General features: G+C 45.5%; 1 protein-coding gene across 7 annotated transcripts in view; it reads right to left on the minus strand.

The window, feature by feature from the left end:
• CTIF (cap binding complex dependent translation initiation factor) overlaps positions 1-19,436 on the minus strand; it is a 198,614-nt gene extending 179,178 nt beyond the window's left edge. For 6 of the 7 annotated variants that reach the window (XR_014517245.1, XR_014517246.1, XM_083465981.1 and 3 more), the window contains exon 1: positions 19,183-19,425. The gene's annotated coding sequence lies outside the window, so the exon portion shown is untranslated. Of the gene's footprint in view, positions 1-19,182 lie in introns of all 7 variants that reach the window. The other variant, XR_014517244.1, reaches the window with a different exon arrangement.
• Between the last annotated feature and the right edge of the window lie 1,022 nt (positions 19,437-20,458).

Genomic DNA, 20,458 nt, shown 5'->3' on the forward strand with positions numbered 1-20,458 from the left:
TCTCGGGGGGAGGGTTTGAGGATGGCAAGGGGGGGAAATAATGAATATTCTATGTTTTGTTATGTTGAAATTGCTAATAAAAACATTTAAAAACATTTAAAAACAAAACAAAACATAAAAGCCTGCCAGATGGAGCAACTGTCCCATTTAGCCTATGACCCTGGTCTTAGAGCGGCCAACCAGTTTTATCTTGCCCAGGGCAAACCAAAGTGACTTAGAACCCAACAAACAGACAAAAGCCCCACGTAGATACATTAAAATTAAGAGGAAAAGGAAATGCATTCAAAACATCCCACCCACCTCTGAAAGGCCACAGATAGTTAAAGGTCAAAGGCCTGGTTACAGGTAGGTAGCCATGTGGGAATCTGAAGAAGTGCGCATGCCCACGAAAACTCATACCAATAACAAACTTACAGTGGTGCCTCGCAAGACGAAATTAATCCGTTCCGCGAGTCTCTTCGTCTTGCGGTTTTTTCGTCTTGCGAAGCACGGCTATTAGCGGCTTAGCGGCTTTAAGAAAAAGGAAACAAACTCGCAAGAACTCGCAAGACGTTTCGCCTTGCAAAGCAAGCCCATAGGGAAATTCGTCTTGCGGAACGACTCAAAAAACGGAAAACTCTTTCGTCTAGCGCATTTTTCGTCTTGCGAGGCATTCGTCTTGCGAGGTACCACTGTAGTTGGTCTCTAACACGCTACTGGAAGGAATTTTCTTATTTTGTTTCGTCAAAGGCCTGGTTACAGACCTAAACAGCCTCGGTCCAGTATATCTGAAGGAGCATCTCCACCCCCATCGTTCTACCCGGACACTGAGGTCCAGCACCGAGGGCCTTCTGGCGGTTCCCTCACTGCGAGAAGCCAAGTTACAGGGAACCAGGCAGAGGGCCTTCTCAGTAGTGGCACCCGCCCTGTGGAACGCCCTCCCACCAGATGTCAAAGAGAACTACTACTACCAGACTTTTAGAAGACATCTGAAGGCAGCCCTGTTTAGGGAACCTTTTAATGTTTGATGTATTACAGTATTTTAATATTTTTTTGGGAAGCCGCACAGAGTGGCTGGGGAAGCCCATACAGATGGGTGGGGTATAAATAAATATAATAATAATAATAATAATAATAATAATAATAATAATAATAATAATTACAGAGGAAAGTTTTTGCCTTGTGCCTGAAGATATATTGATAGCATTCCTACCTCTGACCATTGAGGCAGAGGACAGCCATCACGGCTGGTAGCCATTGATAGCCTTGTTCTACGTGGCTGGTCTGGACTACCAGCCATTCCCCATCTTTCCTCTCAATTTATTATGATTCACTTCATATTGCTTAACTGTGTTTGTTTCTGGAAAACTCAATTAAAACAACAACTACGAATTAGAATAACAGGAGATAATAGACATTGAATTCCTCTATATGAGTAGACAAGGTTTTTTGTTTTGTTCTGCTTTAGATTAGCCAATTCTCTTTGTTACATGTCACTGAACTAATTCTTTAAATATCGGTCAGTCAACTGATCACAGGGTTGCAGTTTCTCTAGCGAAACCTGCGCTCCGGGGGTTTCTCCACCATCTGCAGCTAACACGCAATTCTCTTTCTTCCAAGGCTCTTCTTAACCTTTACGTGAAATTATATTACAGGACGGGGAGGGCATAGATCCAAATCTTCATCAGAGATTCTTTGTGGAGCTCTGATGGGTCAAGCTGGACTATCCAGATGAAGCAGAAGAGGGTCAAAGTTCAGCGAGCTCATCAGCCACGTTTTTTAACCATCCTCAATGAAAGCAAAAAACACACGAAGATAAGTGCTTAATGAAAACCCAGAACAGCGGGAATGTGGCTTTTAATTAATCCTGCAGACCAACTAGGCTCAAAATCCTGCAGTACAAGAATTTCAACTACCAGGAAACCAATTTCAGGCTTCCTCCAGTATCCCCCCCCCCACCCAAAAAATCTATTTTTCTTAACTGCATACAGTGGTACCTCAGGTTACATACGCTTCAGGTTACATACGCTTCAGGTTACATACACTTCAGGTTACAGACTCAGCTAACCCAGAAATAGTACCTGAGGTTAAGAACTTTGCTTCAGGATGAGAACAGAAATCGTGCTCCGGCGGCCTGGTGACAGCAGGAGGCCCCATTGGCTAAAGTGGTGCTTCAGGTTAAGAACAGTTTCAGGTTAAGAATGGACCTCCGGAACAAATTAAGTACAGTGGTGCCTCGCAAGACGAAAATAATCCGTTCTGTGAGTCTCTTCGTCTAGCAGTTTTTTCGTCTTGCGAAGCAACCCTATTAGCGGCTTAGCGGATTAGCGGCTTAGAAAAAGGGGGGGGAAGCGGGAAAAAATCGGAACACTCGCAAGACGTTTTCGTCTTGCGAAGCAAGCCCATAGGGAAATTCGTCTTGCGAAGCAGCTCAAAAACGGAAAACCTTTTCGTCTAGCGGGTTTTCCGTCTTGCGAGGCATTCGTCTTGCGGGGCACCACTGTACTTAATCCGAGGTACCATTGTATAGATAATCTGTTGCAGCAGACTCTATAAAAGCTTGTGCTATGTTAAGTTTTAGTCTTTAAATGGGCCCCAAGGCTGTTTTTTGCTGCAACCAACTCTAAACTGAAATGGAGTTGTCATTCACAATTCCCACAATGTTTTCAGCATGCAAAGTCGCAACTATAAATCCCATTCTTGGTGTTATTAAGAAGGGATGACAATGTCCAGAGCAAAAGAAGTGACCCTCCGGCCTGGAGACCAAATGCGGCCCTCAAAGCCCCTCAACCTGGCCCTCAGAAGTCTCCCCAGGCCACACACCCTCCTCAACCTACAGACAGTACTTGCCCTGATCCACACCCTGCTTGAAAGTTTTTACCTGACTGGGATGTGTCCTTGAATTCCGATAATGGCTCTTGTTTCCTGGGGTGGAGAATTAGGAGGGGTATGCACAAAGGTAGCTAGCGCACAAAGGTAAAAACTACATTCATTGTTCCACTCACTATTGTCCCTGGCCTCGCAAAACCACTGGCATGCGGCCCCTGAAGACTGCCCAGAAGCAAATGCGGCCCCCTCAAGTTCACTGCATGTACAGTGTTAAAGGAAAACATTATGAAAATGATGTATAGATGGTACTTATCCGCTGTAAAATTAGCAAAGATTTATCACAATAATGATAATCTATGCTGGAAATGTAAAGAAAAGGAGGTACCTTTTATCAAATGTGGTGGACCTGTCCCAAGGTGAAAGACTTCTGGGAGAAGATTTATAATGAATTGAAAAAAAATGTTGAAATACACATTTGTTAAGAAACCAGAGGCCTTTCTTCTTGGAATAATAGGTTTGGAATTGCCCCAAAAAGATTTAGACTGTTTTTGTATGCCACAACTGCAGCTCGAATTTTATTAGGCAAGAATTGGAAAACACAAGAAGTACCAACAGTGGAGGAATGGCAGATGAAGATGATGGATTTTTCGGAGCTAGCTGACCTGACAGGAAGAGTCCATGACCAGAAGGAGGAGGAGCACCAGGAAGAATGGAAGAATTTCAAAGACTATTTACTCAAATATGCTAAGATAAATTAAAAAGAAACACTTGCAAAAAAATAGCTAGGCTAAGGATTTAAATATGTGAAGTTATAGAACAACATGTTTAAAGTTAAGATGAAAAGAAACAGAGATGTTAAGAGGACTAAGTAAATGTTATGGGATTTTATTTTGGAAAACCGTTACAATGATATATAATGAAATTCAGTCAAGGGAATTTGAGGAAGTCATTTAACAACGTTACTTAGATTGGACCAAGTTCAGTTATGATTTATGTTTGTTTGTTTAAAATTTTGGAAAATCAATAAAAAAAATTGGGGGGAAAACAAAAAACAGAACCAAATGCGTCCCTCAGGCCAAAAGACATCCCCTACCACTGTTTCGCGTGCACTCAAAATGTCCGGTCCCCGTTAGCTATTGTAACACCCTGTTTTGGGTTATTCGAAGCTGCCCTGATCATTTCCATAGGCAGTCGGATTTACAGCGTGTTGCAGGGGTATTCAGCCTGTGATGGAAGGTGCTGTGCTCAAGATCAGGATCACAGTTTAGGAATGTTTCTGGATCCAACGCTGTCAACTAGACAGGGACCTAAGTATTTTCTATCAGCACAAGCCAATGTAAAAGGGACTCTGCCATGTGTGTTCATTCTGTGTCGTTTTTAAACCTAGACCCCGGTGCTGTTTTTAAAACGGCTTTAGCTGTTCTTAAGGCTAGGTCGCAACTGGACCAGTTGCCAGTCGCAAAAAGTACCTGGCGCCTGGCTAATTTCAAACACGAATTAGATGTGCCAAGTTAAGGACAAGGGTTGGCCACACTGGTGGTGGTCACTCAGACTTGTCCACATCAACAGACCAAAATAACGGGGGGCGGGAGAGATTCTCTAATAAGCCAGGACCAGGCAGCACTCTGAACACACCCACTGGCAAAGCCACATGACCTTGACCGCTTTGATCTGCGACCACGGAAACCCCATTACACCGGTCTTGAAAGACCTACACTGGCTCCCAGTACGTTTCCAAGCACAATTCAAAGTGTTGGTGTTGACCTTTAAAGCCCTAAACAGCCTCGGTCCAGTATACCTGAAGGAGCATCTCCACCCCCATCTTTCTGCCCGGACACTGAGGTCCAGCGCTGAGGGCCTTCTGGCGGTTCCCTCATTGCGAGAAGCAAAGCTACAGGGAACCAGGCAGAGGGCCTTCTCGGTAGTGGCACCTGCCCTGTGGAACGCCCTTCCAGCAGATGTCAAAGAGAAAAACCAACTACCAGGCTTTTAGAAGACATCTGAAGGCAGCCCTGTTTAGGGAAGCTTTTAATGTTTGATGGACTACTGTATTTTAATATTTTGTTGGAAGCCGCCCAGAGTGGCCAGGGAAACCCAGCCAGATGGGCGGGGTATAAATATATTATTATTATTACTATTACTAACACTTTTACAAGTTCCTTATAATGTTTGTTTCTTTGTTCTGCATTGGGGTTGGTGTGCCCATAGATCTACACAAAGATAGATCTCCTTCCAAGGCAATGGGAACCCCAGGCAATGGAAACTTTTTTTTTAATAATATATACCGTATTTTTTGCACCATAACACTCACTTTTTTCCTCCTAAAAAGTAAGGGGAAATGTCTGTGCGTGTTATGGAGGGAATGCCTATGGGTGGCATGCCTACGGATTTTCCTCCTCTAAAAACTACGTGCGTGTTATGGTCGGGTGCGTGTTATAGAGCGAAAAAAACGGTATATAATTGAGAACTGCACAGATAATGTTTTGTTACGGGGTGGCCCACAAATGCCAAAAATATAAATAAATAAATAAAGCCTGGCTGTGCACCAACAGAAACCTGCAGCAGAATCTAGAAGCTGAGTAAGTCGTGCTTGATGTTGAGAGTGTCTTCACGCATCTGATATTGAATTGCTAGAAGGAGGTCATAGCGTGCAAACCCCCCATTGTCCCAGACTGTGTCTAAAAGGACTCATGTGTGCAGCAAAACAAGTTTGGCTACTGCTCCCAAGGAGTCAGCTTGCAGCGTCTCTTGCCAAGCGGCTAATCACAAGAGGATGTGAGTGTGATAATGTACAACTTGCAACCTGAACCTGGTTGCGCTTACTCAGGAGTCAGCTCCATTCAGGCCGACAGAATTTACTTTTGATCTGAGGTTGCAGAGTCGAGAATGCATAACTGCACGCTCTCCAAGATTTGATCCCTTTTATCCAGACATCCAGAGTCCCATGGACTGCAAGAAGATCAAACCTCTCCATTCTGAAGGAAATCAGCCCTGAGTGCTCACTGGAAGGACAGATCCTGAAGCTGAGACTTCACCTCATGAGAAGAGAAGAGTCCCTGGAAAAGACCCTGATGCTGGGAAAGATGGAGGGCACAAGGAGAAGGGGACGACAAAGGACGAGGTGGTTGGACAGTGTTCTCGAAGCTACCAGCATGAGTTTGACCAAACTGCGGAAGGCAGTGGAAGACAGGAGTGCCTGGCGTGTTCTGGTCACGAAGAGTCGGACACGACTAAACAACTAAACAACATCCAGACATCCCCAGATTCCTAAGTAGCCAACTCACATTTTTTCTAAACCAAAACTGGAAGGATGCCATTTTAACTACAAATTGGAGCCTTTAACAACAACAAAAAAGAGCATGTGTAACTAAAAATTATTTTAGAAGAAGCCTCTTGTTGGAGGATGATTATACTCTGAAGCAGCTCTCCGAAGAGAGCATCACGACTAACGCTCCAGACAGTGCCAACACATGAAATGTAAATCCAAAATGTCTAGAGGGCACCAACTTGGAGAAGCCTGCTGTGAAATGAACACTGACTGATCAACAACAACCACCTTAATAATCTCAGCACATATGATATTGTTAATGCATGAAGTGCCCTTGTATTGCCAGAGGTCTATTCTGGCTGGCTTCCAGAGTTTTGAGGAATGCACATCTCCCCAGGGAAGTGTGTTTGTGTGAGCGCACACATTTTCGAGGAAAGGTATATATACAATGTCAGCACATTTGCCTTTTATTTATGTGCCGTTTATCCTGAGCATTGAGATTTTTCGCCGTTTGTTTTGCACAACTGATGCCCAATCCTACTACAGGCTGCGTCATTTCCCACACAAAGACTTGTACTCGGAGCAGCTTACAATACAATGGTACCTCTGGTTAAGAACTTAATTCGTTCCAGAGGTCTGTTCTTAACCTGAAACTGTTCTTAACCTAAGGTACCACTTTAGCTAACGGGGCCTCCCGCTGCCACCGCAGTGCAATTTCTGTTCTCATCCTGTTCTTAACCTGAGGTACTACTGCCAGGTTAGCGGAGTCTGTAACCTGAAGCGTTTGTAACCTGAAGTGTTTGTAACCCGAGGTACCACTGTACAGTTGTACCTTGAAACCCGGAAGTGAGTGTTCCGGTTTGCGAACGTTCTTTGGAACCCAAACATCCGATGTGGCTTCCGATTGGCTGCAGGAGCTTCCTGGAGCCAATCGGAAGCCGCACCTTGGTTTCTGAACGTTTTGGAACGGATTCCGTTCGACTTCCGAGGTACGACTGTACACGCAAGAAAGGGCGAACCACAGCTCAGTGGCTGGACTGTCTGCTTTGCATGCAAACGGGTTCAGGTTCGACCCCCAACAAGAAGCAGGTATATGGAAAACACCCAGGAGAGATGCTGCCACGGAGAGCAAGATGGACGCACTTTTGACCTGCTGTAAATGCACAGGAACTTGCCTTACACCAAGTCAGGCCACTGGTCTATCTATAGCTCAGGACTGTCTACACTGACCGCCAGCAGCTCTCCTGGGTTTTAGTCAGGCGACATTCTCAGCCCTACGTGGAGGCGCCAGGGATCGAACCTGGAACCTCTTGCATGCAAAGTATTTGTTCTACCACTGCCCCACTGAACCTTTCCCCATGGAAAAGTCACAGGGAGACAGCTGTGTTTCTAAGAACAGCCTGCAGCAAGAGCAATTTGTTCAAAAGGGAAGTACCTCGGTTCTAATCTGTGTAATGATCTACTCCAGCTTTCCCCAACCTGGTGCCCTCCAGATCTTGGGGACTGCAACTCCCATCAGGCCTAGAAGGATGGTCCCCAGACAAGGTAACAATCTCCATCTGATATTTGATGGAGAATGGCTGGGGAAACCCAGCCAGATGGGTATAATAATAATAATATGTGGAGCCCACCAATTGTCCAAGCTTCCCAGCATCCTCTGAGAAAGAGACTGTGGCTTGCACCTGGAAGACATGTTTGATGCAAAGTCAGGAAAACTTTTAGCTACCTTTCAAGCAGTATAACTACCGGACAGCACTCTCTGCACAGCAGACAGCATGTGTGTGTGTTTGCTGTTCAGCCAAGGGCAACGTAACTAACCTGATCAGATTGCATGATGCAAGCTTTACCCTTGGACCCAAAGTACAAAATCCTGCATGAGCATTTGCATAGCCAGATGGCAGGAACTGCTGCAACTTACAGAGAGCTTTAAAAAAAGAAAGGTGGTTGGGAATCAGAAAAATATAGTGGGACAGGACTTTCCTGGACTGTATCCCTTCAAACTGCAGGTGCTGGTTTTAGTTTTCTATCCCTCTCCCTGTGGAAGAAATCAACAACACACTACTGTCTGAACCACTGAAAGGCAGCTCCGAATACTGAATACCCCCATGATAAGGACAAGCACTAACTTCCCTGGTGGGTGGCTGTTGGCATCCGTCGGTCTTGAGACACAAAGCAGTGTTCCCCCAGGGTGAAGTCAAACCACCACATTAGCATTGTGACCTCTCTGGGGCGCAGACCTGGGCAGTGCGCCTGGAGGTCCTGGGCTGCGCAGACAACAAAGAACACACACACACAGCCTCACTAAAGGAAAGCAGAGCAATGCGTTTGGCACCAGCCTGGCTGCGGGAGTTGCCGGAAGGAGGCATACAAGGCACCACCCAACTGTCTTAGGGACTCCACTCTGGACTTGAGTAGCATTTACTCTAGGGCTGGGTGATGTCAGGTTTTCAACATTGCGATGTATCACCAGCCAAACATCACGATCTGGCGATACATTACAGAGGGAGGAACAAACCAGGCAAGCTTCCCGGATTCGGGTAATCACCTGGGTGATGGGCCATTAGGAGAACAAAGGAAATGGGTGGGGGCTTCTTCCCCAACTCTTAAAAGATCAAAGCAGGAGTTTGAGAGGGTCAGAACTTGCTGTGATGTGACCTAGAGGGCTGCAGGCTGGGAAGCCAGAGATCGATACAACTTTCCAAGGAATACAGAGAAGTAAATCACAAACTAAATACTTCTGTATGTGGTTTACAAAAATTCATTAACAGTAACGTACAAAAGTTCAATGCCTTCTAATACTTAAAGTCTCAAATGCTATTTACAATGCCAAAATAATAATGACATACACAACTCAATACAGTGGTACCTCAGTTTTCGAACATAATTCTTTCTGGAAGACTGTTTGAGTTCCGAAACGTTTGAAAACCAAAAACTCAAAACGGAAATATCAATAAGGCAGCCACGTTTCTGGTTTGTCTTCTCAGGTGCGTTTGAAAACCAAAGCATTTGCTTCCAGGTTTATGGTGTTCGAGTTCCAAAACGTTCATCAACAGAGACGTTCAAAAACCGAGGCACCATTACATTGAGTTGTGTATGTCATTATTATTTTGGCATTGTAAAAAAACCCCCATCCTAATATTCTTGCAATAAGTCCAAGACAATAACTATATGTATACTTGTTGCTGGTGCAATTCCAATAGAACTCCAACAACAAGATAACCAGATTTCAATCTGTTTTGTGAATCTTCTTCTGGTCAGCCCAAAAAGGAACTATGCAACCAAATAGGTCAGCTCCAACCTTGAAAAGAGGCACATTGCTCTTTTTGAAAAGGCTGCAACTATGGGAGAAGCAAGATCCTCTTGGAGTGCTAATGATGTGAACCCCTCCATCATAGGCTCAGGTTGTATATATGTGTAAACCATATATCATAAAGACACCACAGTTTCCGCTCTGCCTCATTGCCAAAAGGAAACACGAATCCTGGGTATGCGCCTGGAACCCCTGGAATCTCAGGAGACTGAGGTGGCGTGCAACACTAGGTACAGTGGTGCCTCGCAAGACGAAAAGAATCCGTTCTGTGATTCTCTTCGTCTAGCGGATTTTTTGTCTTGCGAAGCAAGCCCATTGAAGGATTAGCAGATTAGCGCTATTAGCGGCTTTTAGCGGCTTATCTGCTGATCAGATCAGCTGATAAGCGGCTTAGCGGCTTAGAAAAGGGGGGGGGGGAGGAAAAAAACCCAGCAGGAACTCGCAAGACATTGTCGTCTTGCGAAGCAAGCCCATAGGAAATTCGTTTTGCGAAGCACCTCCAAAACGGAAAACTATTTCGTCTAGCGAGTTTTCCGTCTTGCGAGGCATTCGTCTTGCGGGGCACCACTGTAAAGAACCAAAAAGAGGCAGCAGGACAACATGCGTGCAGAAAAGTGTGAGAGAAACTCACCTCGCTACAGAAATGAATTGGTTTTGCCACTGTTTTTAACACGCAATTGGGAACCACCCAGACTGGCTGGGGAAACTCAGCCAGATCATCACCAGCATCATCATCAAACCTTTATTGGCATCACTTATAAACATTCAGAATAAATAGGCCAATGCGATCTCGTCGCCATTTCAACAGTAGTCATTTGCCAAAGGGAAGAAGAGGCCAGCAAACTCAGCCAGGTGGGCGGGATATAAATAATAAATTATATTATTATTATTATTATTAATAATAATAATAATAATTTAAAGCACCCAACTTTGGTATCCAACTATAGTTTGTTAAGGATGCTGAGGACTGTAAGGAATAAACTACAGTTCCCAGAATACTTTGAGGGGGGAGAAATGAGCCCTAAATGCACACAGACCAAAGACAAAGAGCAGCCATGTAACTCAGGAAGGCTTTGTGTAGCAGGGCAAGATCCTGACAGGCTGACGTAACCATCCTGACGTCATCGGAGTAGCTGCGGATTTAGTGTTGATTGCACCATCATAAGCAGGATCAGAAACCCCTTCCTCTGGGGGAATCCTCAAGGGGCTACTATGGCAACTCGAGAGCCGTCTGATGTCAACTGAGCCAGACCACGGATTCAGCAACACCTAAACAAAAGGATACTGAACTTACCTGCTATTCTTTGCCTGATCTTGTGGTCTATTCCAACTCTATGATTCTATGATCTTACAAAAATGGCAAGATTCAATTTTGCATTCTACACAGCAATGGTGTATCTTGCATGTGTAGGCCACAGTTTGCTGCAACGTACCGATCCAAGGCGACATAAATTAACTGAACCTGTTAAATCCTTTTAAAAATCCAATCGGGATGTTTCAAGCAACACACTGCTTGAGGGGCACTTACAGAAAACACAACAGGTATTTCAACTTGGGACAAAGGGAAACCATTACATATCGTAATGGATACTGCCTCGTTAAGGTATTAATCTGACTTGCAAACATTTCAGGACTTCTCAGAGATGGAACGTACTGAGTAACGGGCAAAAGAGGCACAAAAGGATGGTTGGGAACATGGGAGGCAGTGTTCATTTCAATATATAAGGCTTTTCTTTTATCCCAAGTTTAAATATCTAATTGCGTTCACACAAGGATCCGTGACGCCACGTGGGTGGTGCTGTGGGTTAAACCACAGAGCCTAGGACTTGCCAATCAGAAGGTTGGCGGTTCGAATCCCCATTACAGGGTGAGCTCCCATTGCTTGGTCCCTGCTCCTGCCAACCTAGCAGTTTGAAAGCACGTCAAAGTGCAAGTAGATAAATAGGTACCACTCCAGAGGGAAGGTAAACAGCATTTCCGTGTGCTGCTCTGGTTAGCCAGAAGCGGCTTAGTCATGCTGGCCACATGACCCAGAAGCTGTACCAATAAAGCGAGATGAGCGCCGCAACCCCAGAGTCGGCCATGACTGGACCTAATGGTCAGGGGTCCCTTTACCTTTACCTTTAAGGACCCGTGAAGAATAGGAAGAATGTACCCCAGAGTTTCCTAACCTTCAGCCCTTCAGATGATGACAGGAGGGAGTCTGACAATACCTGGAAATGCATCAGGTGGAGGAAGGAAAACGTATTTTCTTCAGAAATATTGGTGTTGGAACAGTTTGTTTGGGGAACCCCTGGAACATAGCTGTGGAGTAGGAAATATCTGGTTTTTGACTATATGGAACTTGCCGGACTGACTGGGAGACTCAGACCAGAGAGAAGAGACGATGGAAGAAGATTGGAAGAAGTTTAAAGAATATTTGGGGAAAAAAAATGTTAATATTTAAATCTTAGAATAGCTCTGGAAGTGGATATAGGCTGTAGGGTTAGAAGTAGAGGATAGTGTATTTTAAAATAGTATTATTTGTAAGTGATAAAATGTGAAGATTTTTATGGTAAAAGTGCGATAAAAAATGGCTAGAAATTATGAAATTTAGAACTGCTAAAGATGAGGTAAAATGAAAATCAGATGGGGGGACTTGGGGAAGCTCACCTAAAAATGTTTAGAAAAAATAAGGATAAAACAAGAATTTGTTTGTATTGTTTGTTTTTCTGCTTGTGTTGTTTAGTTGTGTTATAAAATGAATAAAAATGTTTGGGGGGAAAAGGAAATATCTGGTTTTCAACATGTTATATCACCAGCTAAACATCACATTAGACTGATATATCACGATGTCTGAAACAAGGATGGAGGTATGGAGAAGAACTGATTAGCTTCACAGTTTCCCCCACATTATAATTTTTTTTACATAGCACAGACACCACACACCACGATTCACGATATATTGCCAGGTCAACAATTATGAAACCGACATGGACTTCTAGCCGATTTTGGATGATATTTCGCCCAGCCCTACTGGGGGGAATAGAGAAAGAAGGTTCCATTCTGCAAGCAGGAATTCCTCGCGCGATGGAATGTTCACTTGGCACTACAGTAGATACCACTCACTGGTTTTTCCCATATGCAAATCTGCACTGATTTATCCGTTGATTCAGCCAAGGCTTATTGGCACAGTTGGCCGAGATTTCTGCGATTGTGAGAATGCCACTGCAAAACGTGAGGGATAGCAAGTGGAATGTGTGACCCGACTCCACTGAAAAGTGTCGGCTTGGAGGAGACATCTGTTAGCTCTGCAATGCCTATATTTCACATATCAAAGTTGCAACCCCCCTCCCGGCCCGTGGTGCAGTCAACAAGCTGTGAGATCTCTAGAATGCGCATGGCACAAGTGTGTGATATGAAAACGGGTGGAGGGGAACAACAGAGGACATTTCCCCCATTCCCCAGAGAGAGAAAGAGAGAGAGAGAGAGAGGAGTTTTTGGCTGAATTTTCCCAGCGCTGCATCACCACAAATAAACCACCCTGTGATTCTCAGATGAAAGGCAATATAGAAATGTAATAAAATCATTAAATAAAGCAGGGGTCAGCAAACTTTTTCAGCAGGGGGCTGGCCCACTGTCCCTCAGACCTTGTGGGGGGCTGGACTATATTTTGGGGGTGGAAAATGAACGAATTCCTATGCCCCACAAATAACCCAGAGATACATTTTAAATAAAAGCACACATTCTACTCCTGTAAAAACAGGCTGATTCCTGGACCGTCTGCAGGCCAGATTTAGAAGGTGATTTGCCCAGATCCGGCCCCTGGACCTTAGTTTGCCTACCCATGAAATAAACAAACTAGGCCTGCATATTCCACATACTTTATACAGTGGTGCCTCGGGTTACAGACGCTTCAGGTTACAGACTCCGCTAACCCTGAAATAGTACCTCGGGTTAAGAACTTTGCTTCAGGATGAGAACAGAAATCGCACGACGGCGGCGCAGTGGCAGCGGGAGGCCCCATTAGCTAAAGTGGTCCTTCAGGTTAAGAACAGTTTCAGGTTAAGAACGGACCTCCAGAACGAATTAAGTACGTAACCAGAGTTACCACTGTTTACCCAGTCGATGGGTCTCCTGCAGATACCTCTGTGGATGGCCTCCTCCTGATACCGTATTATCAGGAGGTCTGTCCCCCACACAGTATAGGATCCAGGCCCTTAGAATTCCCTCCCATTGAAAGTTGGGGGCCAGCTCTGTCATCTTTTCGGCGCCTATTTAAAAACTTCCCTCTTCCTAAGAGCCTTTCCAGGGCAGGGCTTTCCAGGTCTGCATCTGCATTGCAATAGTTTTAAGGATGTTTTTGTTTTAGCATTTATTTGCTAGCCTGAGCTCCTTTGGGAGTAAAAGTGGGATTAAAAATAAAAATAATAGACAGGATTTCAGTGGTAAGGATACATATGATTCTTCTGCAGGAGGTCCCTGGTGCATCACCAGTTAAAAAGGGCCAGGTATATCTGGTGAGCAATGACAAACCTAGACAGCATCTTAAAAAGAAGACATCACCTTGCCAACAAAGGTCCGTATAGTTAAAGCTACGGTTTTCCCAGTAGTGATGTATGGAAGTGAGAGCTGGACCATAAAGAAGGCTGATCACCAAAAAATTGATGCTTTTGAATTATGGTGCTGGAGGAGACTCTTGGGAGTCCAATGGACTGCAAGAAGATCAAACCTCTCCATTCTGAAGGAAATCAGCCCTGAGTGCTCACTGGAAGGACAGATCCTGAAGCTGAGACTCCAATACTTTGGCCACCTCATGAGAAGAGAAGACTCCCTGGAAAAGACCCTGATGTTGGGAAAGATGGAGGGCACAAGGAGAAGGGGACGACAGAGGACGAGATGGTTGGACAGTGTTCTTGAAGCTACCAGCATGAGTTTGACCAAACTGCGGGAGGCAATGGAAGACAGGAGTGCCTGGCGTGCTCTGGTCCAGGGGGTCACGAAGAGTCGGACATGACTAAACAACAACATATCTGGTGCACCGGGGGGGGGGGAGAGCCCTCCTCGCCTTGAGAAACTGGAGAACCACTGCCAGTCAGAACAGGCATCTCTGGGCTAGATGGACAAATGCTCTGACTTTGCGAAAGGCAGATTCATTTACCACCACGCAAAGTGGCCCAGCCCCTAGGCCCATTCCTCTCCCTGCAACAAATAAGGTTGCTTCCATTTCATACAAGGCATTTTGGAAAGAAGTAGTTCCATTAGCTGAACTATGACCTGCCAAGGAAAATTATGCATTCATCCTGGGGGGGGGGGCACCAGATATGTGAAATCCCCTCTCCTCCAATGAGTTCTGAGGACCTACTGCTTAGAATTCCTCTAATTCCTAAGGCATTCCTGGGCTGGTCATTCCTAACTTGGTTGCAGTATATTTATTAGCAAGAGTTGCTGAACTTTTATTTTGTTTTTAAATATTTTAAGATCTGGTTCTTATTCCCTTTCCAGATAGGTTCATGCTCAGCCCTCCCCAACCTGGTGCATTCTAGATGTTTTGGACTACAAAAGCCATCATGACATGATTGCAGCTGATGGGAATTGTAGTCCAAAACAGCTGGAAGGCACCAGGTTTAAAGGAAGAATGGTACAGAAACAGCAAGGTCTACAATAGCTTTCCCAGTGACATCAGTGTCTGGGGCTACAACTGTAAGACTGCATGCACACTTTACATTTAAAACACACACAAGCATCATGGGAACTGTAGTTTACCCCTCGCAGAGATAGAGTTCCCAGTTCTGGAGTCACACTGAGAGCAATGTGCATAGCTATCTATGCCATCACTTAACCACAGTACTGTATAGATTAGGTGTAAGATGCCGAATATCTTATGATCACTTCTCCACAGGGACCTGACAACAGATGCAAATTCCCCTCTATCCTTCCTAATCACCGTTAAGTGTCACCTTAAGTACAGTGGTGCCTTGCAAGACGAAAAGAATCCGTTCTGTGATTCTGTTCTGTGATTCTCTTCGTCTAGCGGTTTTTTCGTCTTGCAAAGCAAGCCCATTGAAGGATTAGCGGATTAGCGCTATTAGTGGCTTTTAGCGGCTTATCTGCTGATCGGATCAGCAGATAAGAGGCTTTGAAAGAGGGGGGGAAGGAAAAAAACACAGCAGGAACTCGCAAGACATTGTCGTCTTGCGAAGCAAGCCCATAGGAGATTCGTTTTGCGAAGCACCTCCAAAACGGAAAACTCTTTCGTCTAGCAAGTTTTTCGTCTTGCGAGGCATTCGTCTTGCAGGGCACCACTGTACTGACCTCACCTACTGTTAAAAGTTTGCCAGGCTCTCTTAGCCAGAATTTGCTAACCAGCACCAAAACACAGCTCCAAACCAGGGTTAGGCCTAACCATGGTTGGTGATGCCAAGGCAGTGATTAACCATCTTTAAACCCACGTGTGAGAGGGTTTTTTTTGGGGGGGGGGTGGATTTGCAAGCTAAAAGGTCTACTTTGAACTCAAAGGTCTGCTTTGAAGAGCAAGCCCCAGCATGGCCTACCATGACTTCACAAACATGCTGGTTTCAGAGGAGAAAATCACAGGTGTTTTGCTCTTCTCCGGTTTTCTTAGGTCAGTGTGATATGCTTGTTTGGCTTGGTGTGTCATCCGAACCTGGGATTGTGGCCGAAGTCTCACCTCCTTTACCATGGCTGTAATCAGAGGACAAGCCTTGGCTACGTACCATATTATGATTATATCCTACTGCCAAAATGCAGCAGTTTGCTCTAGAAATGGCAAACACACTGTGATCTGTGCCGCCCCAAAGATTTGCTAATGACACACAATCCCACTGCACAAGGATTCATAAAGCAAATTCTTCCTGCGTGTACTGCAAAGGCACACGAGATAAACCATTTCATTTCACATAGGACAAAAATACTTTTCTGTACAAGTTTCTAGCTCTCATTGAGAGAAAGTGCACTTTGAATGAGAAAAGGGGAAACGGTTTGCTCCTAAAATACAGCACACGCTAGTGTATCCAAGCTCCATTCATTTTCCAATTTACCCACCTACAAAAACTTGGATTAAAAGAACAGCAGTTTGTGTTTCCGATTAGAAGCCCACCATTCAAATCCGGCTGCCCACTAGACCTCTGAGAAGCAGCAGTATCCAGCCGTCAAGATATCGGACATTTCGGCGCCTGATTTCACAAACCTGACACCACATTGAGGTGAGCATCCTCTTAAATACAGCAGATAAAAAGCATAGACAGCTCTTTGCAGAGCCGCTGGCGATTTTGCTAAATGCAAAGATGTGTTTCCCCTGAAGGAAGCTGGAGGAAGGGAAGGACTGTGGCAGAAAGAGAGAGCCTTGCTCTCTGATCTAGCTGCTCCCCCCCCCCCACAATCTGTTCTTCCCCTCAATACTGCAGCATAAACTCATGTACAGAAAGCTCTTACGTGGCACAGGCTAGGAGCAAGAGCCCCCACCCCACTCACCTTCCGCTTTCTGGCCTTTGGAAGCATTTATCCTTCCCCATAACTAAGAATGGCAGGAATGATCACCTAGGAGTTGCGCCTTGTTACAAGATTGATGAGTTAAGGGCAGCAGGTACAAAAATCACCCCGAAGCACCAGAATAAAAACCACTGCAGGAAAAATATATTATATATATTTTAAAAATGGACCGCACCCATAACGTGCCTGAAAGCTGATCCAGCCTAGGATCGCTCCCCATTATCCATGCAGAGAGGATGGATCTTAAGGCTGCAATCCTATGCTCACATGCCTGGGGTAACCACAGCTGGATTCAATGGGACAATGCAGGAAATGTCACCAATGGCAAAGCACCTTAGCCTCTGCTCTATGACAGTACTAGGAGACGATGCTCTGGGATGTTCTGTTCTTATCTATCGCTCAAACCCCTTTCCTTCCCCCTTGGTAACAAGGCAGCGTGAGATTAAAAACGATATCAGGGATTTCGGAATGGAAATGTTCTTGCCACGTCAAGAATTAACACTCAAAATGAGGCCACCGGCTTCCGTGCAAACTAAATCTAATTGTTTTAATGGAAATCTGCTAGATTTTTTTTGATATATGGAAAAGGAATCCAGCTAGGATATGCCCCAAATCACACTGTCACCCAACAGAGCGTTGTGTAGAACTGCACACTGCCTGAACATAATGTGCTGCCCGCACACACACACACACACACACACAAAGGATACCCTTTGGCTCACTTAAAACCCCAGAACATTGAAAATCCGGATAATCTAAGATCTGCATTTTAATAACACGGCAAACCTGAGTATCTATCAATGCAGGACATTTTTAAAATCCTACGGGTGCTTGGACCGTGCTGGCCGCGGCTCTTCCTTTCCATAATGCAATCTTGAAACATTCCAGATTTAACCGAAATTGCGTGAACCCCACCACCTCTCGGACAGAGCAAAACAATCCAAGCCATTGCCCGGTGTGTGTGGATGTGGAATCGCTCAGAAAAATCTGTGTAAAGCAGCCAGGGCCATTGGGCAGCTGAAAAGGATTACAATAGCCTCTGAACAATTAATCGCGTATTACGGAGGAGGGAGGGATGGAGGGAGATGACCTCAAGATACATCATCAATGGAGGAGGGTTATGATTCTGGAGGACTTTTTAACACAGGAAATCCTGGAGAGATCACAAATCTTCCATTCCACCTCTCCTCCCCACCCAAAAAATACCCCTCCAAAAAGACATACGCAGTTGCATAATATACGCTCAAATCAAATTACACACATGCTTTCAAGGATTTATAGGCGAGGGGGTTTTAAATAGGGGGGGGGGTGAGTCTGAATCCTTTTACTACACACAGCGCAGCTTGTGAAAAATTACAACTACGAGTAACATCCATTCTCTCTCTCTCCCCGCCCAAATTCGGGCAAGGGAGCCTATCTGCGCGTCTCGGGAGAGATCATGCCGGAATGATGCCTTTCATAAAAGGGCTGAGATAAATGCCACCAGGCCCGGGCTGCAAATCAGAAAAAGACTTTCCCGGACATAAACTGCACTGGTTGGAAACGGAGAGGTGGGGGGGGGGGGAGAGAGAAAGCGGGTGGGGGTGGGGGGAGCCGACATGAAGGGGGAGGAAGGAGAAAAGAGGGAGGGGGAGTTGAACATGCAATCGACACGCACATATCCACGCAGAAGGGGGGTGGGGAGAGAATCACATGGGACCGATTTGTGGGGGGAGAAAAGAAAGCAAAATAAACTCCGTTCCAGTTTTGGCCTATGCAGACGAGGAGAAGAGGAAACTGGGGGAAGGGAGCAGCCGGCTCTTCCTATTTTGATCTGAAGCAGAGATTCCCGCCCCCCCCCCGCAACAATAACGCAGGAACACCTTGCAACTTGGTCCCCCGGTTGCAAAACAAAGGGGAGCCCCGCCTCGCCCCCCGCCTGAGTTACGCGGGTGTCACGCAGCCGCCACAACAACAGGGGAGAGACCCCGAGCGCCCTTCGCCTTCTCTTCCTCGCTTTTCCCCGGGAGAAAGGGCTCCACCACCATCACCTGCGCGCGATCCAATGCGTAAAAACGCGTTTGGATCCTATGCGTAAAAAGGAGGATTCCCTCCTCGTCCCTTTTATTGCAACGCCTCCAGGCTGGGGAGGTATTGTGGTGTGTCGGGCGCGTACGCATGGATATAGATCACCACCAGTCATTTGCTGGCAATCGAGGCGCAGCACGGATGCCCACAAAAGGACCCTTGCGCGCGCATTAACACAGCCCTACAGATAACCCCATAGCAGCCCAAACCCACAACAGCGCCGGATGATGATGATTACCTTTCTGGAGAGCCAAGGCTGGGCTGGAGAGGAGGAAAAGGGAGCCTCTGGGTGGATTCCGAGGGAGGAAGGAAAGGGGAAGGGGGTCAGATTCCTTCTTGGAGGTGCATGAGTCCCGACTGGGAAGAGCTTGGGAAGGTGGAGGCAGGAGGAGGGCTTATTTTCGCTCTTATTTTTCCAGGCTGTCCAACGACACAGAAACCGGGCTCCTGTGACACAGGCTAAGAGAATGCAGGAATGTGACGTTCCCAACTCCTCCCAACGAGCCACGTGCATAGACTTTAAAAAAGAAAGGGACGCGCTAAGCTTCCTGGGAAATGTAGTTCCTCTTCGAGGGGAGGAGAGAGAGATGGAGGGATTGTATTTTGGACGTGCGCGATCGGACGCACCTGGGAGAGTCTTTTCCCCCTCCAGGCGCTGCGATTGCGCAGGGCCGGATTTAAATGGGGCCCTTTATATGTCCAGCTGACCTTTGTCAACAACAAATTGTCGCTGTGTTTTTTGTGTTGATTATATGCTAGATGGTAATTTGTGGACCTAATAGGTATCTAAAGGCATTTGCACATAACAAAATATGCAGAATGTAGGCACCCTATATATAGAAATGAGCAAACCAGTGATATTTTAGGGAGCAGGCTAGCAGGCAGGGCCCAATACTTACACCATAGGAGCCTACACAACACAAAACACTGTTGCTGTATGTAGGTTTTATTTTATTTGTTTTTTATCTTATATTCTGGAAATGTACATCCATTCCCCCCCCCCCTTAAATTTTCTTGGGGCCCCCAAGAGAGTGGCACCCTAAGCTATAGCTTGAGCTTATACGTGAAATTAATGGAGAATGCAGAATTACATAAGATAAGATGACAGGAAGGATTCAAAACCTGCGGGACCAGAGATTCTTGGAGGACTGGAGTAAATATTTGGATTATTTGGAAAGCAATTGTAATAAACAGATTCGCTAGTAGTATTGCAAGATGCGGTTGATGGAAGTCTAAAACACTGTATAAGATATGAAAATATGTTAAATTATTGTTGGAAATGATATATATATGTGTGTGTGTGTGTGTGTGTGTATATATATTATGGACACATGGATTCTCGTGATTGCAGCAGGGAGGGGAGTTTCTTTGCCAACAGAGGTGCATCTAGATTGATCACTCAGAGCACCACCCTCAGAAGGCAGGCCAGAAATGAGAACACATTTAGTTTTTCTGAAGTAATTTTGCAGACGAGGCAGCAGACCGCCATAGGCTGTGGAACTGCCGATTTGTTC

This window comes from Podarcis liolepis (assembly GCF_965112155.1).
Source record: "Podarcis liolepis genome assembly, chromosome: 11".
In the NCBI taxonomy this organism is placed as follows: Eukaryota; Metazoa; Chordata; class Lepidosauria; order Squamata; family Lacertidae; genus Podarcis; species Podarcis liolepis.